This window comes from Eretmochelys imbricata, chromosome 1, assembly GCF_965152235.1.
Source record: "Eretmochelys imbricata isolate rEreImb1 chromosome 1, rEreImb1.hap1, whole genome shotgun sequence".
Classification (NCBI taxonomy): Eukaryota; Metazoa; Chordata; order Testudines; family Cheloniidae; genus Eretmochelys; species Eretmochelys imbricata.
In genome coordinates, this window is record NC_135572.1 from 99,073,513 (window position 1) to 99,097,093 (window position 23,581).

General features: G+C 43.3%; 1 pseudogene; it reads right to left on the reverse strand.

Moving 5' to 3' along the window:
• Positions 1-21,708: 21,708 nt before the first annotated feature.
• LOC144258166 (2-oxoglutarate receptor 1-like) lies at positions 21,709-22,721 on the reverse strand (annotated as a pseudogene).
• Between the last annotated feature and the right edge of the window lie 860 nt (positions 22,722-23,581).

Here is a 23,581-nt window from a genome sequence, read left to right on the forward strand (position 1 = left end):
CTTATCCAGATTAACATTTCACATACCAGTAAATTTAGAAGACTGGTGGAAGAGCTCTGTTATTGGCTCATGTATCAGCTTTTAGTCCTGCCCTGTTGTAAGAGTTCTCCGAACACCTTATCTATTGCACCTGCCGGAAGCAGGAGCAGTCACAGACACCTCTTTGCAGGCAGCAATCTGTACATTGCAGTTAGAGGTTCCCTACTTATATAATTACAGTTCAAATCATATGTTAATATATCTTTATATAAGAAAATTAGGCTTTGCTTCATTTCCACTAGGTTGATCCTGACTGCCAAGCCATGTGAGTCTTGTTGCCATGTCTAGGATTGGCTGAAAATTCATGGGGCAAAAATATTTCAGGCTCCTTTGGGCATTACATGGAAATGGCTTTCAGAACTGTGGCATATGTAAAACTTATTTTTTGTAAATAAAATATATATGATTAGCATTCACTGGAAGCTGTAAAATAGTTTCCATTTTGAATCCTTGTTTTCTGGTCCTGTAATTTTCTGAAACACTTTTCCCCTGCAATTTCCCTGCATGATCTCAATCTACTGAGAATTCTTGAGTTAAATCTTTTTACTGTTTTTTTTTATTGGTGAACAACGTGAAAAAAGAAAGAAAGAGAGAGAGAGAGAGAGTCTGTTTAAAAAAATTAAAAAAACAAGGTCTGTGATCTGCCTAAGTTTTGAAACTTGCAGACTGAGGCCTTGATCCAGCAAGTTAATCCCTGCGTGGTCAGGCGTCTGCCTGGCTTCACTGACTGTTCCCTACTGACGAGCCATGTACATTTCATTATGATACCACATGACGGAATTACAGTTTTTTTCAATTTGCTTTTTAAAACCGAGGAAAAAAGTAAAAGAAAGAAAAAGAAGCAAAATTAAGCCTGTGTGACCTTAACTCTGACCCTTTTGCATGTGCATTATGATACAGTCTTTAATTACATGCTCACATGGTATTTTTTTTTCCACATAATCCCTGCCTCATTCAGTTCATAGAATGGACAGTGCTGACTTAATGAGCAGCTGTTCAATATTTTGTTTTTTCCTCATTGCTGAATATGTGACCAAGGCCTTGTTTATTACATAGCATTCAAATGATATTCTGAAATTAGTGTTATTAATTTTTTCATGGGCTTTTCTATGGTGGTCATCACTATAGTATCTGACCACTTCACAAACTTCATACTGACCAGGCTGTTAAAAGTCCAATTGGTGGTGGTAGGGATGCAGAGGGGGCCTGCAGCAACTCTCTCTGTGGAGCCATGGCGGGCAGGGGATGGATCCTTGGAAATGCGTTCAGCTGCAAGCTGGGGCTGGCAGGGTTAACCCCAAGCAGCAGCCGCTGTGGTGGCTGGGGGCTCCCTGTGGAATGGGCATTGAGACCTTTAATAAGTGCCTTAAGCCCCTCCCTGCCTGGCCCACTGCTCCCCGGCTGGTGGGTGCATCTGACAGCCACTGCCGCCTGCCCCATAGCCTGCCCCCCGGAGGGCTGCTGAGCCAGGCTCATCTCAGGACCATGCGACCAGAAGGTAAGGGGCTGTGACACTGTCAGTCTCAGATGAATGGGCAGCATGGAAGCATGGAGCTAAAGCTGGGCTGCTCTCTCTGGGAATGGGTCTGAGCAGAGTCGGGAAGCAGCGGGGTGTGGAGGCCCCAGCCAGGGGCCGGGCTGGGGAGCGGGGACGAAGGAGAGGGGCTGGGGGTCTCTGCAAACAGTGGGGGGATGAGGAGGGGCCTGCAGCAGCTCTCTCTATGAGCTCTCTATCCAATAGAACAGGAGTTATTTGGTTGCAAGCTTATTCATTAAATATTCCCTCTAAAAGTAAAATCTACATTCCCTTACTGTTGTAAACTATTCCGTGTGCAGGGGCTGGCTGTGATGAATGAAGTAGATGTTCAGATCTTTATTATTATTTATATTATAATAGCATGGACATTATGTTAGCGTGCTTTTCATTTGGAAGGTTGGGAGAGAGATATAATATAACCATGTTTTTATTGTGTTTTGCTTTGTTAAATATATGGCTGATTCCAAACTGCCCCTTTACTTAGTGTAAAGGGACTGTTGCCCCCTTACTAACATTCAGTGCAGGTGTTTCAGTTGCTAGCTCCCAGTACTAAAAAGGGGAAAGGGTCGATTGGGAATCAGGACCCTGAGACTGACAGTCCCCAGGAACAATGGGGAGAGGCCAATGCTCTAGGTCAGCCTGAATGACAGGGTGAGAAGGCTAATCAGGGAGTTAGGAGGCCAGGGAGGTCCCATCCTCCGTGTGAGCTGCAATTGCCTAGGTCAGACAGAGTGGGGCCGAGCTAAGGAGAAAGCAGGGGCCCAAGCTAAGCTGGGGTGCAGAGCTGTGCCAGATGGAGAGAGAGCAGACCCTGTCCTGGGAGCAGAGCTGAAGCCCTAAAGCCAGAGGCACAGCCTAGAGAGAGCAGACTTGCCCTGGGAGGAGAGCTGCAGCAACCAAAGCCAGGGGGGCCAGAAAAGCAGCCCAGGAAGCAGGTCAGTGCTGGGAGCAGAGTCACAGAAGCAGCCTGCAGAGCAGACCTGTGCTGGGAGCAGAGCTGCAGCAACCAGAGCCAGAGGGGCCAAAGAAGGAGCCCAGGGAGCTGGAGGCAGAGCAGCAGCAGCAGTGCAGAGACAGAGTGGTGGAGCTGGGGCTGGAGCAGTCTGGAGCCGGGTGCTGTGAGCAGCTGGGAAGACTGAGGGGGAACCTGGGCAGCAGGCCCAGTACAGGGAGATGCCTCAGCCAAGAGGCTCTGCAGGCCAGGCTTGGATCGTAACCCCAACAGGGTGGGATCGACACTGGGAAGAAGGGCCCTACCACTTAGAGCCTGAGAGTGTGTGGCCATCACCAAAGCAAGTGTCCAACCCGCAGCATCCCTACAGGACAGCCAGGGCCTGAGAAGATGGCCTGGGACTTACAAGGGACAGACTGTGAACTGCCCTGACATTCCAGATACACTGTTTGTGATGTTCCCTGCCACAGAGCAGGTTGATGTGTTTCCTTTAACCTTTCCCATTTTTCCTTATTCTTTTTAAAATTAATTGTTGATTAAATAACTTGCATTTGCTTTAACTTGTATGTAATGGTCAGTGGGTCAGAGAAGTGCCCACTGCAGAGAGAGTACCCCAGAGAGGGGACACCCTAGCCCCTGTCCTAGGTGACCACAGCAGGGTTGGGGGTCGAGCCCCCCAGGAATCCTGGGCCCAGCCTTGTTGGGGTTACGAGGACTCTGCCAGAGAGGAGAGTAGAAGGGGAGTCCTCAAGGGCAGGGAGGCCACTGGGTAAAGGAAGTGGGAGCGAGGACTCAGATCCTTTTGCTCGCCCACTTCACCAGGGTAGTGCAGAAGCCAGGAAAGTTCCCCACATGAGCGGGACTATTCTCCCGCTTACATTAGCTAGATTTGTGTGATGTTAGTCCCATGTACACATGGTGGCAGAAGGGGTCTTAAGCAGTGATTTGATACTATACTGTTGCATGACAGCTGGATTTGATTTTAATAGCTCCTTTCATGTGTGAGGCATCCTCAAACACCTCCTACCTCTTTCAAGCAGGAATAAATTCTGATTACTTACAACCAGATTCCCAAACCCACTGAAGTACATGAGAAGACTCACTTTGACTTCTCTGAGCTTGAGAGTGACTTACACATGATCGTGATTCATACACCGCAGCAGTTGATGCAATAAAGATTGCATGGATGGTTTTGTTTAATAAGGACAATAGACAATTTGAATGGGGATGTGCTAGGTTCCACAGTGTTAAGTGCTTTTCATTATGTGTTTTACTTTGATTCAGCAAAAGTATAAGCTTTCTATGGGCTATTTCTCTTAGCAAATGTACATTTGTTTGGCTGATCTTAGTGTGTTGGTGATGGAATACCTAATTACAGTTCTTATCAGACCACCTTCAAGAGATGCTCAGTTTTGTTGAGAGTGATATAATATGTCTGTAGCACACAGGGAAATCAGCCCTGGTTCTCCCTCTTTAGTTCTGCACACATACAGGTTGGTCAGAGAAGCATTTTGTTTTTGCTACACGCACAGTAATTCTAAATTAGTCACTATTCAATGTTGCTATCCAATTATATATGTAATTGGAGTTGCTAATAAAAAGTTCTGCAGAGGGATATCATGTTTCTGGAAATCAGAATTATAATCTGAGATATAGGCAGGGTTGTCATGTCAGCTGAGCAGAAGTAGTTCAATATAACTCCAAAAACAGAAAGCATGGCCTGGATGCAGTCTCCTGCAGTTAGTACTAGCCCTTGGAGCAAACCAGCACTTGATGGCTGCAGGGGCATTAAAGCCACAATCCAGTGAAGCACTTAAGCATGTACTTAACTTTAAGCAGATGAGTAGTCCTATTGCCCCCCGACTACTCATCTGCTTTAAATTAAGCATATCCTTGCTAGAGCGAGAACTAGCCCTTCCCCTGACTCTTCAGATATGTGCTTTCTTGATCAAAATTTTACAAATTCTTTTGAGTACAGGCATTGGTGAGTAAAATGGCTACAGATACAACGGCTATAAAGTAGCTCAAATTATAGCACCTGTGGCTGTTAAAAGCCTTCCAACTGCCAGTAAAAACCAAACCGTCATCACTGGAGGCTGGGCAACACGATTGTGACCTTTTTGCTTATTGACACACCTCTTGAGAAGCAGCTGTGATATGTCTGTCTGAACAGTCAAATGGGAAGTTTTTATTGTGTTGTTATTTTTTAATCTCAAAATTGAGGTAGATTCTCTAAATGTGTGGGGTTTTAGATGCATGGCTTCCATTAAAAGTGCTATAGAAGGAATTACTAGATGGTGCTCTTACACGTTATCTCATTAATTCCTTTTCTTAGCATGTGAGCAAGTTTTCATTCTTGGAAGAAATGCTCTATTGTTTGTGGTATTGATGTGTTTTGTTTGGGGGATGCTGTGGCAAGCAGCAAGGGAGTCTGCCCTTTGCCTCAGGGTTTGTCACTAGAAATATATCCAGACTCTGTGTGCCTGATTCCTCTTCCAACAGGAATCTGAGTGCAAGGCTCTGGATATCTGCTGTTGCTTAGCTGAGAGGTGACAATAGCAATAGATATGTAGTTAGGGCTTGATCCAAAGCTGAAGTTGAGACTATTTCCGTTGAGATCAGTGAGCATTGAATCAGTCTTTCAAGCATTATGGGATAGATTGTGCCTTTAAGGCACAGCCTGTTGCAAGGGGTAGTGCAGAGCCAGGCCATGGCAAAGGAAGCATCAGGAGGCATTATGCCTCAAAGTGTATGTCTACACTGTGTTTTAAAACCCATGGTAGCGAGTCTCAAAGCCCACGTCGAAAGACTCAGGCTTGCAGGGCTCTCGCTATGGTGTAAAAACAGCGATGTAGACATTTGGGCTCAAGCCCTGAAGCCAGGGAGGGGAAGGCTTCAGAGCCCAAGCTCCAGCCCGAGCTGCAATGTCTACACTGCTGTTTTTAGCGTGAGCCCTGCAAACCTCAGGGCACGTCTATACTATAAAGTTAAGTCGACATAATTTAAGTTGACATCCAGCTGCTGCAGTAATTAAGTCAGTCGGGTGTATCCACATCACGCTTATTGTGTCAGTGGCGTGCATCCTCAGCAGCAGCACTCGCATCAATGCACAGAGCAATGCACTGTGGGTAGCTATCCCACAGTGCAGCTAGCCTCGGGGGTTTGGGGAAGGGTTTGCAATGCCTCATGGGACCAAAACATAGTTGCAGGGGGGAATGGGAACCTGGCTTCAACCTCCCAGGAAGCCGTTTCCTCCCTACCCTGATTTCAATGGCAAACAGCTCATACCTTTTCGTGCCTTTTTTCAAAAGGCTGGCTTAGCCCAAGACGCATGGACCCTGCTCAGTTGTGCTCTCTTGTTGTGAGCATTACAAACACCTTGTGCCTTATCCTGCAATATTTCCAGAGCTGAGACACGAGCTGTCATAAATATAAAGGGAAGGGTAATCACCTTTAAAATCCCTCCTGGCCAGAGGAAAAATCCTTTCACCTGTAAAGGGTTAAGAAGCTAAAGGTAACCTCGCTGGCACCTGACCAAAATGACCAATGAGGAGACAAGATACTTTCAAAAGCTGGGAGGAGGGAGAAAAACAAAGGGTCTGTGTCTGTCTGTGTGATGCTTTTACAGGGGACAGAACAGGAATGGAGTCTTAGAACTTAGTAAGTAATCTAGCTAGGTATGTGTTAGATTATGATTTCTTTAAATGGCTGAGAAAATAGCTGTGCTGAATAGAATGAATATTCCTGTCTGTGTGTCTTTTTTGTAACTGAAGGTTTTGCCTAGAGGGATTCTCTATGTTTTGAATCTAATTACCCTGTAAGGTATTTACCATCCTGATTTTACAGAGGTGATTCTTTTTTACTTCTATTAAAAGTCTTCTTGTAAGGAAACTGAATGCTTTTTTCATTGTTCTAAGATCCAAGGGTTTGGGTCTGTGGTCACCTATGCAAATTGGTGAGGATTTTTACCAAACCTTCCCCAGGAAGTGGGGTGCAAGGGTTGGGAGGATTTTGGCGGGAAAGACGTTTCCAAACTACGTTTTCTCAGGAACCCAGATAAAGTTTGCTGGTGGCAGTGGAAGTCCAAGGGTAAAATAGTTTGTACCTTGGGGAAGTTTTAACCTAAGCTGGTAAAAGTAACCTTAGGAGGTTTTCATGCAGGTCCCCACATCTGTACCCTAGAGTTCAGAGTTGGGAAGGAACCTTAACATGAGCCACCACACAGAACATTGCCATGTCCTTCAAGCAGCCCAGCTGCTAGCCATAGAATGAAACAATTCCTGGTTCCTGTTGGCAGTCAAGCAGCAGCTGAACATGGCGGAGCGCCATTTCTGATCCCGAGAAACAAGCACAGACTGGTGGGATTGCATTCTTATGCAGCTATGGGATGATGAGCAGTGGCTGAGAACTTTCAGATGCAGAAGGCCACTTTCCAAGAATTGTGTGCAGAGCTTTCCCCGACCCTGAAGTGCAGAAACATTAAAATTGAGACCTGCTCTGACAGTGGAGAAGTGAGTGGAGATCACTGTGTGGAAGCTTGCAATGCCAGACTGCTATTGGTCAGTGGACAATCAGTTTGGAATTGGTAAATCTGCCATGGGAACTGCTGTGATCCAAGTGTGCAGGGCCATTAATCTACTTCTGCTAAGAAGTGTAGTGATGCTGACATATGTGCATGACATAGTGGATGGTTTTGCCACTATGGGGTTCCCTAACTGTGGTGGGGCAATAGATGGTACACATATCCCTAGGCACCAAACCACCTTTCCAAAGAGTACATAAACAGAAAGATACTTTTCAACGGTGTTGCAAGCACTGGTGGATCACGGGGCGTTTCACTGACATCAGCGTGGGAAGGTCAAGAAAGGTGCATGACACTCACCTTTAAGAACACAGGTCTGTTCAGAAAGCTGCAAGCAGGGACTTCCTTTCCGGATCGGAAAATAATCATTGATGATGTTGAAATGCCAATAGTGATCCTGGAAGACCTAGCCTACCCCTTGCTCCCATGGTTCATGAAGCCATATACCAGCCACATGGAGAGCAGTAAGGAGTTATTCAACAATAGGATGAGAAAGTGCAAAATGGTGGTGGAATGTGCCTTTGGATATTTAAAGGGTCACTGGCACAGTTTGCTTAGTAGGCTAGACCTCAGTGAAACCAATATCTCCACTGTTATCTCTGCCTGCTGTGTGCTCCATAATATCTGTGTGGCAAAGGAAGAGAGGTCCCCACTGGGGTTGGGTGTGGAAGTGGGTAAGTTGTCTGCTAATTTTGAGCAGCCAGATACCAGGGCAATAAGAAGAGCCCAGTGAAGAGCATTGCATTTCTGGGAGGCTTTGAAAACTTATTTCAATAATGACCCACAGTAATGTGTGCCACTTTTCTGAATTGTGACTTCTTGTACAATCCCCTCTATTGCATTGGTTTCCCTGTCCCTCTCCTTCCTCCCACAACCCCCCATGCTTGGAATAAATAAAGAGTATTTCATTCTTGAAATGTTGACTTTCATTGCATAAACATAAAAAAAACTGAAAGACCAGGAAAATAATTTAACCTTGGACAGATGATTTGATAAAGTTGGGAGGGGAGAAACCACGTCAGCTTGTCTGTAAAAGCACAGTAGTCTTGCCCATTAAAGGTCCTTGAATGGCAACCTTTTGTTCTTAATACCCTGCTATGGTGTTGAGTGGAAAGGATACTGTACTCCCCCTGCAACCCTATCACCTGGAATGTTTGGGGGAGGGGGACGGGAAATACTGCGATGTTTGCAGACCATTCTTCAGGAGCTCTGAGGCTCGCTGCTGCAGGTTTTAAAATGCAGTGGTGACATACTCAGAGAGTCACAATGTATCCAATAGCCCCCTGTTTGCACCAGAGAAAAATTGTATTCCTCCTTCCATGTGGTTGGCCAGCTTCACTTGTTGATGGGTCGGGCAGAATCATTAGTCCAGTTACTCCTCGCTTGCTTTTCAGTGAGTTACTGCTCAGTGGAGCAACTCAGTAGCAGTCTCTGATCACAGAGGCTGCTATTTTGTGTAGTCTTTATGTAGGATTTCTTACATTCTCCCCTTGTACTGCACTGCTGCTTCAGAAAAGGGGTCAGGGTCTTGCACTGCTTAAGTTCAAAGTATTGACGTTCTCATTTAATATAAGGGCTAGCTATGTACTCAGACTTTTCTCTGATGGGGTAGCTTAAATCGTAGGAGTTGCAGGGGATAGGGAGTTGATTTTAGTTGGTATGGACTCCATTTTTGTGTCTTTAAAATGTATATATTCCTGCAGTGAAAGATGGCCATAATTTCTGTTTTAATTCATGAAATAACACAAATATTTCCCTTAATTCTGTGTGAAACCATAGAACTTGGTGTAGAATTTGGTTAATGAATTGCTCACATGTTTAGTATTCATAATCGATTCCTTAGGTTGAACCACATATATTTTCAGTCTCTATTGCCTCAGGTCTGAGAGAACAATTCCTTGTTGGGGGCTGTGATGGGATATTCACCCCACACATGCCCTGAAACGGTTAAAGCAGATTGAGAAGGAGGCCACAGCTGAGGGAAATCAAGTGGCTAAGTAATCCCTTGACAGAGTGAGGGAGCCTAGCTGAGGAGGAATAGGACGGGCTGGGTCTATAAAGCCAGGAAATTGGAAGCATGGGGGGCTTTTGGGAAAGTCTGTGGTCACTTATTAGGAGAAAGAAGGAGTGTCTATAGACTGCAGAGACATGTAGTCTGTAGCTCTCCCCGGGGAGGAGGGAGTGGTGAAACTGGTAAATGTGGATGGAGGGGAGCACCAGATGGGAAAGAAAGGGCTGAGGGAAAGGCAGTAAAAATCCAGGAGGGAACAGATCTTCTCTGCTGGTTAGAGGGTCCCTGGTGAGCCAAAACCTGGAGTAGAGGGTGACCTGGATTCCCCTGCCAGCTGCTGAGGAAGTGTCAGTATATGGCAGTGAATAGGAAGACTGCCTAGGATTGCAGAAGAAAGACTTTAGTACCGCAGAAGGGGAAAACACATGTAGTGACTTGACCAGAGGGCTGAGTCATGAAAAAGCAGCAGCAGCAGCCCATGGAGAGGGAGGCAGAGAGATGGTGAACAATCGTGGGAAGGGGTGTTGACCTCATGAAGCTAATCCCCAGAGCTGCCAGGAAGAGGCACCATCCTAGCGGTGAGCAGAGCACCCCGTGATAAGAGCCAAATTCTGATGGTCATAATGGGAGCTTCACCATAAAAGTATTTGCAATTTCTCTCTTTCACAAAACATTAGGTTGCCGCTATGTAATGTGGCCAATTATCATAAATCTTAGTGTGTTTCACTTAATATTATTATCTGGGAGGAAAAAATACAAACAGACACTCTTAATGTTAATTTTACCTATTTCTTCAGCGTTTTTCCAGCTGTTATCTCATTCTGCTTTCCATGTTTCCTTGCACTGAGGGTTTCACTACTGCTCGCTGAGTTAGGGCCAAGTCCTCTCCCAGTAAGTCAGTTGAAGTCCTTCTTGCTGTTGACTTCAGTTGCTGCAGATTTGGGCTCATCCTTGGTACCTTTGGGCATGGGCAGAGGTGGTTTAAGGTTTCTGGGGCCAGAGCAAGTGGGGGGGGCCCTTCTGCCTGTGGCTCTGCCCCCATTCAGCCCCTTTTGCCTCTCGACCCACCCACAGTTCCACCCATTTCTGCCCCTTCTTGGGGGCCCTCCCCTGTTCCACCCAGGGTCCCCCACAACTGCAGGCCCACAACCCCTTTTGTTCCTTTCTGCCCCCTCCCCCTAACTGCGGCCCCAAAGCTGGAGAAGCTCTGGCCCCATGCCACGCCCCGGGGCCACAGTGGGAGGGAGAGCTCCTCCAGTCCCAGGGCTGCAGTGGGGGGTCTGGGTGCTGAGGCTTTTGCCTGGGATGGGGTCATGCACAGGGGCTTGTCCCTGCTGCCCCACAGCTTCTGCCTGGGACAGGGTCAGGGGGCACTGGGGGAGTGTCCCCTCCCGCCCAGCGCTGCTGCCCCGGAGTGGGGTTGGGGCTCTGGGCTTCCGCCGCCTGGCAATGGATTTTTTCTGGGGGCCCCCAGTTGGCCAGGGCCCCTAAGCACAGGCCCCATCAGCCCAGTGGTTAATCTGCACTGGGCATGGGGCATCTCTGGCATTGCCTGATATACCATGTTGGTCTTTTAGGCCTGGTCTGCACTTAACATTTAGATTGACCTGTCGACGTTGCTCAGGGGTGTATAAAAACCAGACCCTTGAGAGGCGTATTTAAGCTAATTTACACGCAGTGAAGAGGCAGCTAGGTCGATGGCAGATTCTTCTGTTGACCACGCTACCACTGCTCAAGGAGGTGGATTACCTACGTCGATGGAAAAACCCCATTTTTCAAAGTAGGAAGCGTCTACATGACAGTGACCTAGCTGCAGCACTGTTGTGCTCGTAGTGTAGACATAGGATAGACTTCAAAGAATGTTGCTGTGCTCAGTCACTGCAATGAGGGAACAGGAAAGGGGTTAGATTAATTTTAGATACTCTTTGAAGCTTTGATACCCCCACTAATGACAGATTGAGAATAAAATCTTCTTTAATTGATTGAAGTCTCTTTAATTGTTAACATTTTGGCATGTTTTACCCAGTTTGCCAACTGGCTGCAGATAGGACTACCACAAAATCATACTGCAGGAAAGAGATATAATACTACTACTCTCACATTACAACTCAAACAGTTTTTGCTGTTGGTCCCCAGGGCAGCTGGTTCCCTGTGCAGCAGTCGACCATTGACACATTCTTCTAAGTGGAATATCTGGTAAATGAGCAGAGCATGAGCTTCATTTTGCTAAATGTACCAAACATTCATCAGCAATGAAACAGTTAACATGAGTAACACAGCAAACAAAATTATTGTGGTAATGCATAAACACAGCAGCCTTAGAACAATGATGCTGTGTGCTTTTGTCATTGCTGTCAAAGCTGATGTATATTATAAATACTGTGACACTGTCTATTAAAAGTTTGTAATAATAGGGAGGGGGAGAAAAGTCACACCAGCGTGTGACAGATTACGCTTCTGAGGAAGAGTGAGATAATAAAACAGGCTCTTAGCAGAGACCTTGGGTGTTTAAAAAAAAAATACAACCCTTTGACAATTGGACTTTTGTTTTTCAAACGGCACAGTTTTATTAGGCAGCTATAAAATAAAAAATATATATAACAATGCCATGGGTGATTGTCTCATCTAGTACTCTGCTAGATTTTCTGACCAAACTCATCATATGATGAGTTCTCCCACAAAATACAACTCTGCTACTGCACATCTCACTGGGCAGTGCCAATGTAAATCTAGTGTAAGAGTTCCTAGATAGGCTCTTATGCCTTGAATTTTACTTTATGGACCGCTCTTCAACTGGTGTAAATTGGATGAAACTACAGTAAAGAACAGAATTATTAGACACAGAGAAACACAGTATCTTGAGGAAGAGTCAACTTGGCTTTCATAAGGGGAAATAGTGCCTCACTAATCTACTAGAATGTTTTGAGTGTCTGTCAGGCTATCTAGAGTGGCTCACAAATGTGAGTACTTATCTCAGGGCAGACTGTTACAAAGCTCCAGCTAGCACGTTAAAAATAGCGTGGATGTTGTAGCGGGGTGGGCGAGCGAGCTGCTTGGGCTAGTTACCTTTTTCCAAGTGGTCCTTTTTTACTAGTAATGTTTTGTCTGCCCTCTAGTGGAAATTGATAGTATAGCACTTAATATAGTGCTAATAATTACCTGTTTCAGTAGGGCTGTTTCTCAAACTGGGTCATGAGAGATGGGAGTGTGAAAGGGAAAAATACATATGCACAGCATACAGTAGTTGGCATGAAGGTAAATGACTGCATTCTTGACCAAAGATGGGACCAAGCTGAAAATTCAGATCGATATGCTGATCCAAAGTTTGGAAGATATATTCCTATCATGGGTTCTAGTTCAGCCCATTACAGAGAGATGGACCAGAGCCAGATCTGCAGTGAAGTTTGGGGGCCAAATTCTTGTCTGGTGTAAATCTATAGCTATTCTGAAGTTAATGGAGCTACACCAATATACATCAGCTGAGGATTTGGTCCCATCTGCGTATAGGTGAGAAATATTGTTGGTTTGAACCCACCTCTACGCTACAGGGACATGCATGCTTGAGGAGCAGCAAGGGGATTTATTTCTCTTGTTCACAGACACAGAATATGATGTAGGAACTGGATGGTGGCATATATTGCGCAGGTGTGGTTCTAGTTGAAATTTTATCATTAATACTTAACAACCAAAAAGGTTAAAGGTAAAATTCTCAAAAGTGCCTTAGTGACTTTGCACTTTAAAAAAAATTACCTAAACGTTCTCATACTAGATATAAAAGTTGTCATTATTGCTATAGGAGCCTGTGTCTGCTGGAAGATCCCTCACCCATCCTCTTGTTATTGGAAGCATGTCTACTAGTTGAACCACTTAACTGGGAGAACTGTGTTCTCATCCTGGCTTTACCACCAGACTTGTTGTGTGACCTCAGGCAAGTCACTTAAATTCTCTGTGCCTTAGTGTCCTAATCTGTAAAATACAGATAAAGTATGCAAGGATCGCAACGGGCCTTGCAAACATGGAGTTACGCCTCAGAAAACTCCTTTGTTCAGGATCTGTGGCTTTTCTGTCAGAAGATAAATTCCTGCTGACAAATATGTAATAAAATGACTGGAATAGACTTTTTAAAAAAAGTTTGAAACCTGAAATCACTCAGTACAATTTTTGTCTTTCTTCCATCCACTACTCATTAAACAATTGGGCCAAAGCCATGTATTCATTGAAGAGTTACCACTTTAGGGTCATTCACACACAAAAGTACACTCCACCTCTAGGCCTATCCCAACTTTTTGTCAAACCACATCATCTTTGTCCATTTCTGGGGCTCTGTGATGAGTAGTATAACTACAGTACAGGGAGGGATGTGTACTTTACTGTAAGCAAGAAGTTATTTCTAATAGTAATATTTCTAAATTGCTTAATATTTTCTAGGTACTGTATAAATACTAATTCTGATAGCGCCTCCATGAGACAAGTATTCTTGCCAGAGAGGATGCAGAGACAGAGGGTTATTGTATGCACAAGGTGCACTTAGGTAGAAGGCAAGATGTAAGTGTGATGCTGAAAAGCCAGGTACCAGCTCAGGTCAAAACCCCAGGCCAATTCATTTAAGTGTTAGTATAGATCAAAGTGTTAAATGTATAAGCGTGTATTCAGATGTTTAAACTTCATGAAAACTAGTGGAATGTTACTTATCTGTTCCTGTTACAAAGTAATAGCTAACATTTACATTGGAAATACCCCTGCAACTAAATAACTCATCGGACATCAAAGAAGCCTTGTGAAATGCTAATGAAGGACATAATGACTTTAACAGAAAATGCTAATTCCCAAGCAAATGGCCATTGTGGTGTGATGACCTGAGGTCAGAGACTCAAAGTGCATTCCTCACTCAGGGTCATCAAAGCAAAAGCCAAGGGAGGTAGAGACACTGTCAGCTTGCTTTCTGTGTGAAGATACCATAAATATGGATTCAAAGAAAGATCCTTTGTCTCTGGACTGTTTGGATTCTAGCAGGGCAGAAAAACTGAACAAGAAGACAGAGATCCCCAGAGTTATTACTACACCTCTGCTACCATTTGGAATTGTAGACTGTTACTCACCTGTATATATATTTTACCTGATTTAACCTCTCAAAACTCTCATTTTCTTTTTCTTAGCTAATAAACATTTAGTTAGTTTACTAAAGAATTGGCTGCCAGAATTGTCTTTGGTGTAAGATCTGGAGTATCAATTGATCTGGGGATAGTCACTGGTCTCTTGGGACTGGGAGAAACCTGATGTGGTGTGATTTTAGGTTTGTGACCTTTTGTCATGAAGTTCAGTTTGTCTGGGTGGCAAGATTGACTGGAGAGTCTGAGGGGACTGTGTGTGACTCCATGGTGAGACTGATCGTGATCCAGGAGTTCACATTTGTTACCGGCTTGGTGTCAAATCTAATTCTAGAACCTACCACCAGTTTGGGGCGTCTGCCCTTGTTTGCTGACAGTCTGCCCTGAGGTAGGCACTCACAGTTGTGAGCCACTCCAGTCAGTATGATAGTAACCAGAAGGTCTGGACAAGGATTGTAGCAGAAGGGTTGGAGGGGAAAGAATGGTTGCCTGCGATGACCGGTGGTTCCCCGTACTGGGGTGAGGCGCCACAATCTAAAGGGAAGGACACTTGAACACCTCCCATGTCCATCACCCCCCCACCCCACCCAGTGATGCACACTACAAATATATGAAAAAATAAACCCACAATTAAATAACTTCCTCTCCAAAGTCTGAGTTTATTTGCCATGTAAGCATTGATAACATAACTAATATCTGTACCCAGGGAGTGACCACCACTCCCTGCTCTATTTTACCTATTAGTGACATCTGCTGTTGTGTAAACAAAGAGCCCTGAAATGAGATCTTGGAAGATAAAATGCCTTCCAGTTTACCATTAAAGATTCCACAAATAAAGAATTGATGATATTATGCATTGCACTTTCATGCAGCAGCCCGGAGAGGCTGTTTTTTCTCTCTGGTTTGATAACCTATTTTAGAGTTTGACTTTTATTTTCTGCAGGACTTTCAGCACAGGGCTTGAAAACTCATTTTACTTTTCTCCTTTCAGTCCCACAATATGACTCAAATAAAAAAGGGGCTTTTCTTTCTCACAGGTTTGTCTAAAGTGCCTCTGTGTCCACTCAGGCACTAAGCAAATGAGGCACTTCAGGCAATAGGACCACTATTCTTCTCTGCTTTTAGGAAAACAAGCTTTGAGATATTCCTTCACTGGAATGACCTGTTTTCCCTAGGCTTAATGGCACTACTACTCCTTCAGCTGACACTACTGATTCCTTCTACTTTCAGAAAACAACTGAGCCATGGAGGAACAACAAAGTATTTTCTTTCATGTCCCTTCTGCTTTCCTGACAGTAGGGTCAAATAAACACACTTGTCTGCACAAGTTCAGGAAGAGGTTGCACAGCATGTTGTTAATTTGCGGGGGAAGGTTCTATTGGGTTTTGTTTAACTAAGGGTACGTCTGCACTGGCGCTTTGTAAAGCAAAATTTTGTCATTCAGGGGTGTTTAAAAAAAACACGCACAGGCTGAATGACAAAAGTTTTACTAACCAAAAGCACCGGTGTGAACAGTGCTTTGTTGGCAGGAGCACGCTCCTGCCAGCAGAGCTGCTGCCGCTCCTGGGGGGTGGAAGTTTTTTGTCGGCAGGGGAGCTCTTTTCTGCCAACAAACAGCGGCTACGCTGCGCGGCTTTTAGCAGCATGGCTGTAGCGGCACAGTTGTGTCGCTAAAAGCTACGGAGTGTAGCCTTAGACTCCCTCAACCTGCATTTTCAGAATAGAAAACAATGCCCGATACAAGTGGTCACTCTAAGTTTCGTTTGCACTGGTAGTTCAGCTTACCATCTCAGCCATAGGTGAGACCTACACTAGGCCTACCTTATCCAGCAGCGAGTCTGAAATTACATGGCATTTCCTTCCAAGGGTTTGGCTACCTTACCTTAGTGTAATGTTACTTTATCATTAAAGTGGCAAGCCTCCTTAGTGTGGATGCAGTCATACCAGTATAAAAGCGATCATACTTGTATAGCTTATTCAAGTTTGGCAACTTTTATCTTGGTATAAATGTGTCCACCCTGGGGCTTTTACCAGTATAACAGACAGCAAAAAAAAAAAAAAAAAAAATCACACCTGTAATTGACATAGTTATACTGCTACAACTTCAAGCAGAGACCAGCTCCAAGTCATTTCACTCTTGCTTCCTGAGCAGTGTTGCTTCCTCAGCACATTATTAGCTGTTATTAAATTCAGCTTACTTTACACAGTCCCCAATTCTTAAATCTTCAGTGTTCTTCAGCTCTAGGATATGACATGTAACTGAACTGCAGAAGATTAAAGCTGGAGTTTGACAGTTGGGTTAGGGCCCTTCTCATGCCCAAGGGAAGAGGTGATGTTGGGGAAGGGAGTAAGATTAAATTTGCTCATTACCCTCCCCCAGGAACCCTTGATTGCAAATAACTTTCTCACTACAATCCACCCAGTCTGTATATGACTGTGATTAATTAGCACATTAGCTAGATGTGTCCACAATAACAATCAGCAATTAAATAGTTTTAAGATTAAAATCATCAGGCATAAGCATTAACTCCCCCTGAAAGCTGTGAACTCCTCCTTCACTGCCCAGCTATTTTTTTCAGGCTGTCTGCAGACTCAGGCAGCTAACACTGCATTGATACATACTTAGTTCACCTGAATGTCATTGCAGCTTTAAAAGCTAGAGACTTCTTAAGAGAAGCTTGCATTCTAGAGCATAGTTATGCTGCAATTTAATATTAATCTGCAGTTACACAGCCACATAGTCGCTATAGTGCTCTGGCTAGCGGTTCTAAGGAAAAACCTCCTTTCTTTCGCTGGAATTGAAGCACTTATGCTTGTTTCAGCAGTAAAATTACAGCTGCTAAAAGAAGAAACTAAAGAAGTCTCACAATAAACAAAAGGAATGAGTCATATATGCTAATGATCTGCCAATCACATGACACCTTCTATCCTGAAGGATCTCTGTGACCTGAATCCCAGGGGAGCCAACTGAGGTCACTCAATTATGGTGAACTGTGAAGAATGGGGCAGGCAATCCCCAAAGCTGGTGGATATTCCAATACTTAGATTTACCAAGCCAGCACAAAACAACTTCTATTATACCTCACTGGCTACTCAGGAGTCAACAACACAGTTCCCTTAAAGTAACCCAGCCTCAGGCCTCCACCTAGTCACTCAAGTCAGCTATGATGAGGATTTCTGAAAATCTTATTTCATCATGTAAAAAGGGTTCTACAAATCCCAAAGGATCGGACACATTACCTCCTAGGTTAATGAATATTCCAGATCTTTCCCAAATACATGCTTACAGCCAATTCTTATTAACTAAACTAAAATTTATTAAAAAAGAAAAGGGAGAGAGAATTGGCTAAAAGAACAGTATACATATGGACGAGTCAGATTCATAAGAGAGATTCTTGAGATTCAGATTCATAACAGAGATGGTGAGCTGTGTAGATGCAAAGAGTTCTTTCAGAAATAGTTCAACGCTTATAGTCCAATGTTTATATTTCAGGGTGGTCCAGTCCGAACTCGGATCTCAGTCCTTGTGGGTTAGGCTTCCCCTGCATGAAACCTCAAGCAGATCTGAGATAAAAAGGATTGGGACCCAAAGGTCTTTAATACAATTCCAGGACGACTTTGACAGGTCGGAGTCCTTAGTCAAACAATAGGCACTCATGTGGACTTTGAAGTGGACCCATTTCCTAAGCATAGCTGATAATTATCCACACAGATTAACACAAGGCAGTTGCCTGTTTTTCCACCATTCACAGATGATTTGCTGTACATTTCAAAGAGAGACGAGTACAGCGACATCCTATGTTTACAGTTCGTTTAAATGTTAAGATGTTCTTTTGATCTCTGAATTAACAGAATACAGCATAGGCAGGGACTGTTTGATTACACTGTTGATTTTTACCAATATATATGTAAATACACAAAAACACAAACATTATCCCATCAAATGTTTTTAAGGGTTGAATTTGAGCCATTTATCCTGTAGGATGTTTAACCCTTTCTGGTCATGCATCACAATCCCCAAACTCTTTACAAACTGATGCACCATCCAAATCTGGCCATCTCATTCTATGTATATTTGTCTTGCCCAATGGGGGCTCAATCTTGACTGAGACTTCTGTGCACTACCACAAACGTATAATAACGCTAATCTGTAAGGGCCATAGGTGGTCTTGGTCTGTATTCTACATTTCCTTTAAAAGATGGCACTTCCAGTGGCACAGTGCCCTGCGTGTCTTGCTGGGGCATTGATTTAATACTGAAGGCTAGGAAAGAGTGGCCACTTCTGAATTGCACTACCACTTCCTACAGCACTTAGGGGGGGAAAACAATCAAGATTAGACACTGAGGTGTGTCAACAGCTGACCAATAGGTTGATTTAGATGCTCTGACAATGAACACCAGTATAGGAAACTGCATGGACAGAGACAGTGGCCATCCTGTTACCAGATGTTACGTGTGAGGGAAGAAATTAGACCAGGAATGGTCAATTATTTTTTTTCCAAGGTCCACATTTCTTGGTCAAGGTCGAGACTCCAGAAAAAAAATTTCACACTGCAATAACAATAGTGATAATAAGTAAATAAAAATTTTGCAGTCCATTCAAAAGCATCTGTTGGTCCGGATTTGGTCTGCCTGTTGACTACCCCGCAATTAGACTGATACAGAGACCAGCAGATGCGTGCACAGATGGTGTAGAGGGGAATGTTTTGTATCCGTGAAACACTGGAATACTTTCTGTGACAAGAGGCAGCTGTTTGGATGTAAGTGGTCTCTTCTTGAGCAGAAAGGGCAGCAACTGCTGGTTCAAAACAGGCATTAATTAATCAACTTTAAACTAGGTAGAAATACATGAGACAAAATTAGAAAAGAGGGGAAGCAACCAAATAAGAGTAGAGTCTACACTACAAACTTACAGCTGCGCTACTGTACTGATGCAGTTGCACAGCTGTAACACTTTCGGTGAAGCGGCTCTAAGCCAACAGGAGAGATCTCTCCCATTGGCTTAATAACTCCACCTCTATGAGAGGCAGTAGCTATGTCGGCAGGAGAAGCTCTCAGGTTATTCATACCCATTGTAACTTGCTTATATTAAATATGTGTTAAATTCTGCTTTGGCTTGTGGATGTTCATTTCCTCATACTAGTCAATCATATGGCTCTTCCTAGTAGATTGCTGTATTTTTGACTCTTTCCTGGGAACCCTAACCAATGCTTTTTTTGGTGTCAGGGTATGGTTTTGGTGAAGGGCGATATTGTATAAGATCAGAAAGTAATTTGTGTTAAGAAAAAGACCTGGTACCAAAAACAAAAAAAGTAAAGTCAACATCTGTGTGCAGATGTGGTCACCCCATCTCAAAAAAGGTATATTGGAATTGGAACAGGTTTGGAAAAGGGCAACAAAAATTATTAGGGGTATGGAATGGCTTCCATATGAGAAGAGAGTAATAAGACTGGGACTTTTCAGCTTGGAAAAGAGATGGCTAAGGGGAGATATGATTGAGGTCTATAAAATCATGACTGGTGTAGAGAAAGTAGATGAGGAAGTGTTGTTTACTACTTCTCATAACATGAGAACTAGGGGTCACAAATGAAATTAATAGGCAGCAGATTTAAAACAAATAAAAGGAAGTATTTCTTCACACAACGCACAATCAACCTGTGGAACTCCTTGCCAGAGGATGTTGTGAAGGCCAAGACCATAACAGGGTTCAAAAAAGAACTAGATACATTCATGGAGAACAGTTCCATCAATGGCTATTAGCCAGGATGGGTAGGAATGGTGTCCCTACACTCTGTTTGCCAGAAGCTGGCATTGAGCAACAGGGGGTGGATCACTTGATGATTACCTGTTCTGGTCATTCCCTCTGGGGCACCTGGCACTGGCCACTGTTGGAAGATAGGATACTGGATGGACCACTAGATGGACCTTTGGTCTGACCCAGTAGGGCCGTTCTTATGTTCTTATATATTAGGTTATCTAAATTAAAATTCCTCACATTCTGTCACAAAATGTAATGCCAAGACACTCATTTCTTATGGCGTGTACCTGAATTTGTGTAGGTCCCAAGCTTCCAGTCATGTAGGCTAGGAAGAGGGGAACAGAGACTGATTCTGCCAGGTATAGCAAGGCTAGGGGATGAGACCCTCCCAGGGCTTACTGCTTCTCCCATAACCTTACAGTTCCTGATGATGTCAGCAGACTGTACTTCACAACTTGGATTCTGGACAGCAGCCCATCTCCCTATAGTGGAACATGGGGAAAGTTACATCTGAGAAATCCGCAACTTGATCTATTCTACAGAATGTTCTTGCTGCTGAAATACAATATTTAGATAGTCTAATAACAGACATACCAGTGGGAACAAGCCCTGTTTTGAAGGAGCATCTGCTATGTTGCCTTTCTCACTTTTACAGACCAGAAAATGAAACAAACATCTGTAGGCACTAATGTTTCTGCAGGCTCTTTTTGAAATGAACAATACTTTTCAAAAAGATACATTGGCCAAGGTCACATATGCAAAGTGTTGTAAAGCCACCATGCAGCACAACTCCTCTCTTATAAATTAGAATTAATTGTATTTTAGCACCATAAGAAACATGTGGTGGTTAACTCCCCCACAGTAATCACCCTACATTGTCATGTAACCCTCTCTGAGTTTGAATCAAAGGTGCATTCCTGAAACCAGGTATCTGGCTCACTGGCATACACATACATGATTGCCACCTAGTGGCTAATAGGCAAAGTCCACACTTTAATGAAAAATTTGCAGTGATAAAAATGGGCAATCTAAAATAATAAACATGTTAAGTGATTTGCAGTACTGTTTGTAAAAATGTTTTCAGTGTTTGATGCTTTAAAGTTTAAAATGCTCTCAAAACTATAGAGTTCAACATCTGTGATGCATATTAAAATGTTTTCGTGTACTTATATTACCTACTTAATCAAGAAATGGCTCTGCTCAGGACATATTGGTTTTTGTATTATTTTATTAAATGACTAACAAAATAATAAACTATGTTTGTAACTCAACTTTTTAATCGTCATCATCTGCGGCATTTGGCACAGACTACTAAATAAGATACTGTATCAATAATAACATGGAAGTTGTATTCGTGTTGTGAGGTCAACATTGAGGCCCCCATTGTGTTTAAAATATGCTACTGGCAAATCCATATTGAATGGCTTGCTAAATGAACTCTCAAAGACTGGCTACCCAGGTAATTTCTGACCAACTCCATAAGTGTTTCCTCAAAAATACAATAAAATGAACAAATAAAAAGTTTAATTTAAAAGTAATACAAGTCACCTATTAACCATGACATACATACAGCCTAATCCTAAACCTCTGCAGTTTTGGGATGCTATTTTGGAGCGGCAGAGAGGCCACCTGCAATTTTATTAGGAAACAAAACTGAACATAAAAGAGGTTACAGGACAAGTGCAATCAAATGCGTCTATGCTTCTTTTTTAAAGGATGATTTACTTATTCACATCACTATTGCTCCCGGTTTGCTGCGCATAGTTGTTTAACTTGCATCTTGAAAGAGCAAGGATGGCCTGCTGGAAGTTGTCTCCCATCACAACATAAAGTAATAGGTTACCGCACGTGTTTAGTGCAGCTCAGGGTCTGAGGCAAAGTAAGCAGCGTGGATTTGGTTTTCAATGTGGCAGCTAACTGGTTGAAGTTGTAATTCTATCCGAACGCCCCTAAAGACATGAAAGGGTAGGAAGCACACATAAAAGATCACCAAGAGGAGAATGGCAAGTCTGTGAGCCTTCTACTTATAACAAGCAGGAGTATGAGGCCCTCTAGTCAAAGTGTAGATAATGACAGTGTAACACAGAGTCACAACCACTAGTGGCAGGTAGAAGGCTAACCCAGACAGAAGCCAGTTATACCACTTAATAGTGTCCAGGTTTTCAGAACTAGTGAGGTCCAGGCAAATGGATTTGTTTTGGTTCTCCCTTGAGGTGATTAAAAAATTGCCAGGATTGACAGCCACCAGGGAAATCACCCAACCTGCAGCACAAGCTACCACTGCCCATCTCCTTTTCTGAATAGAGAAGAACTTTACTGGATGGACAATCACGAAGTAGCAAAAGATGCTGAAGCAAGTGAGGAAGAGGATGCTGCTATATAAGTTGAAGTGGAAGCCAAAACGGATAAACTAACACATGAAGTCTCCGAAGACCCAGTGGTCTCCATTGGCATAGTAATGTATCAGGAAAGGAAGGCTTGTTAAGTACAGTAGGTCTGTGAAGGACAAGTTCAACATAATGATGGTGCTGTTCTTCCAGGACCTTATCTTGAACCTGTATACAGAAATTGCAATAATATTCCCTGGGAAGCCCACCAGAAAGATTATGCTGTACATAGGAGGGAGATAGAAATTCTTCAGAAGGACATCTACATCGGTACAGTTTGTGAAAGCAACTGCATGGCTTTGCAACGAAGTTAAATTGGCTAAGCCTTCAGTTGTATTCATGGCCATTTTCTTACTGCTTTAGCAAATGGTAAAGAAAAGAAAAATGTTTAGTTTTCACTAATAAGTTAATGCAGCACGTTAACCATATCACTATATAAGGGACTTTCACAGTTCGAAACACAAGAGTCTGTTAAAATACTTGTAATAAAGGCTGCTTTGGGTCTGAAACAGCATCAAGTCCTTCAGTATAACTGCCCAATTTAATAGTAGTAACTTTTTTGAATAAGAAAAGGACTTGTTGCTTTGGTGGAAGCTGATCTGATGGAGTGACCTTTGTTTTCTTAAGTTACAATTTATGGTATTTTTAAACTGATCAGCTCAGCATTATCAAGTAAGTCTCAGAGATAGATGTACTGCACATGAATGACAAAGCTGCTACACTTACAACTGAAGGCAGTTTCAGTGTTTTAGGGCATGAAACATTATCCTCAATAATGTCAAGAAATCTCCTTGTGCTTTTATTGTTGCATTCAGCAGGGGCCATCCGGAGAAGAAAAGCAACCTAGAAGTGCTATGTCTGTGAAAAACATTCATCGTTTATTTTTATGCAAAAAGAAAAGGAGGACTTGTGGCATCTAGAGACTAACAAATTTATTTGAGCATAAGCTTTCGTGAGCTACGGCTCACTTCATTGGATGCATTCAGTGGAAAATGACTATTATTTGCTATGCAGATGTTTGGCCCTGTCAAGATTTTAATAATGGTGTTTGACATAAAAATTGTATATTCTCTTCTGAAACATTGGAATAATTCCCCTCCCCCTTTGAAAAGCAGCCTCGTCACCACTACTCCCAGTTTAAGAAAATGAGACTACTGTGTCCAGTTGAAAGTACAGGGGGAATTTAGGTAGGAAGAAGAAAATTGCT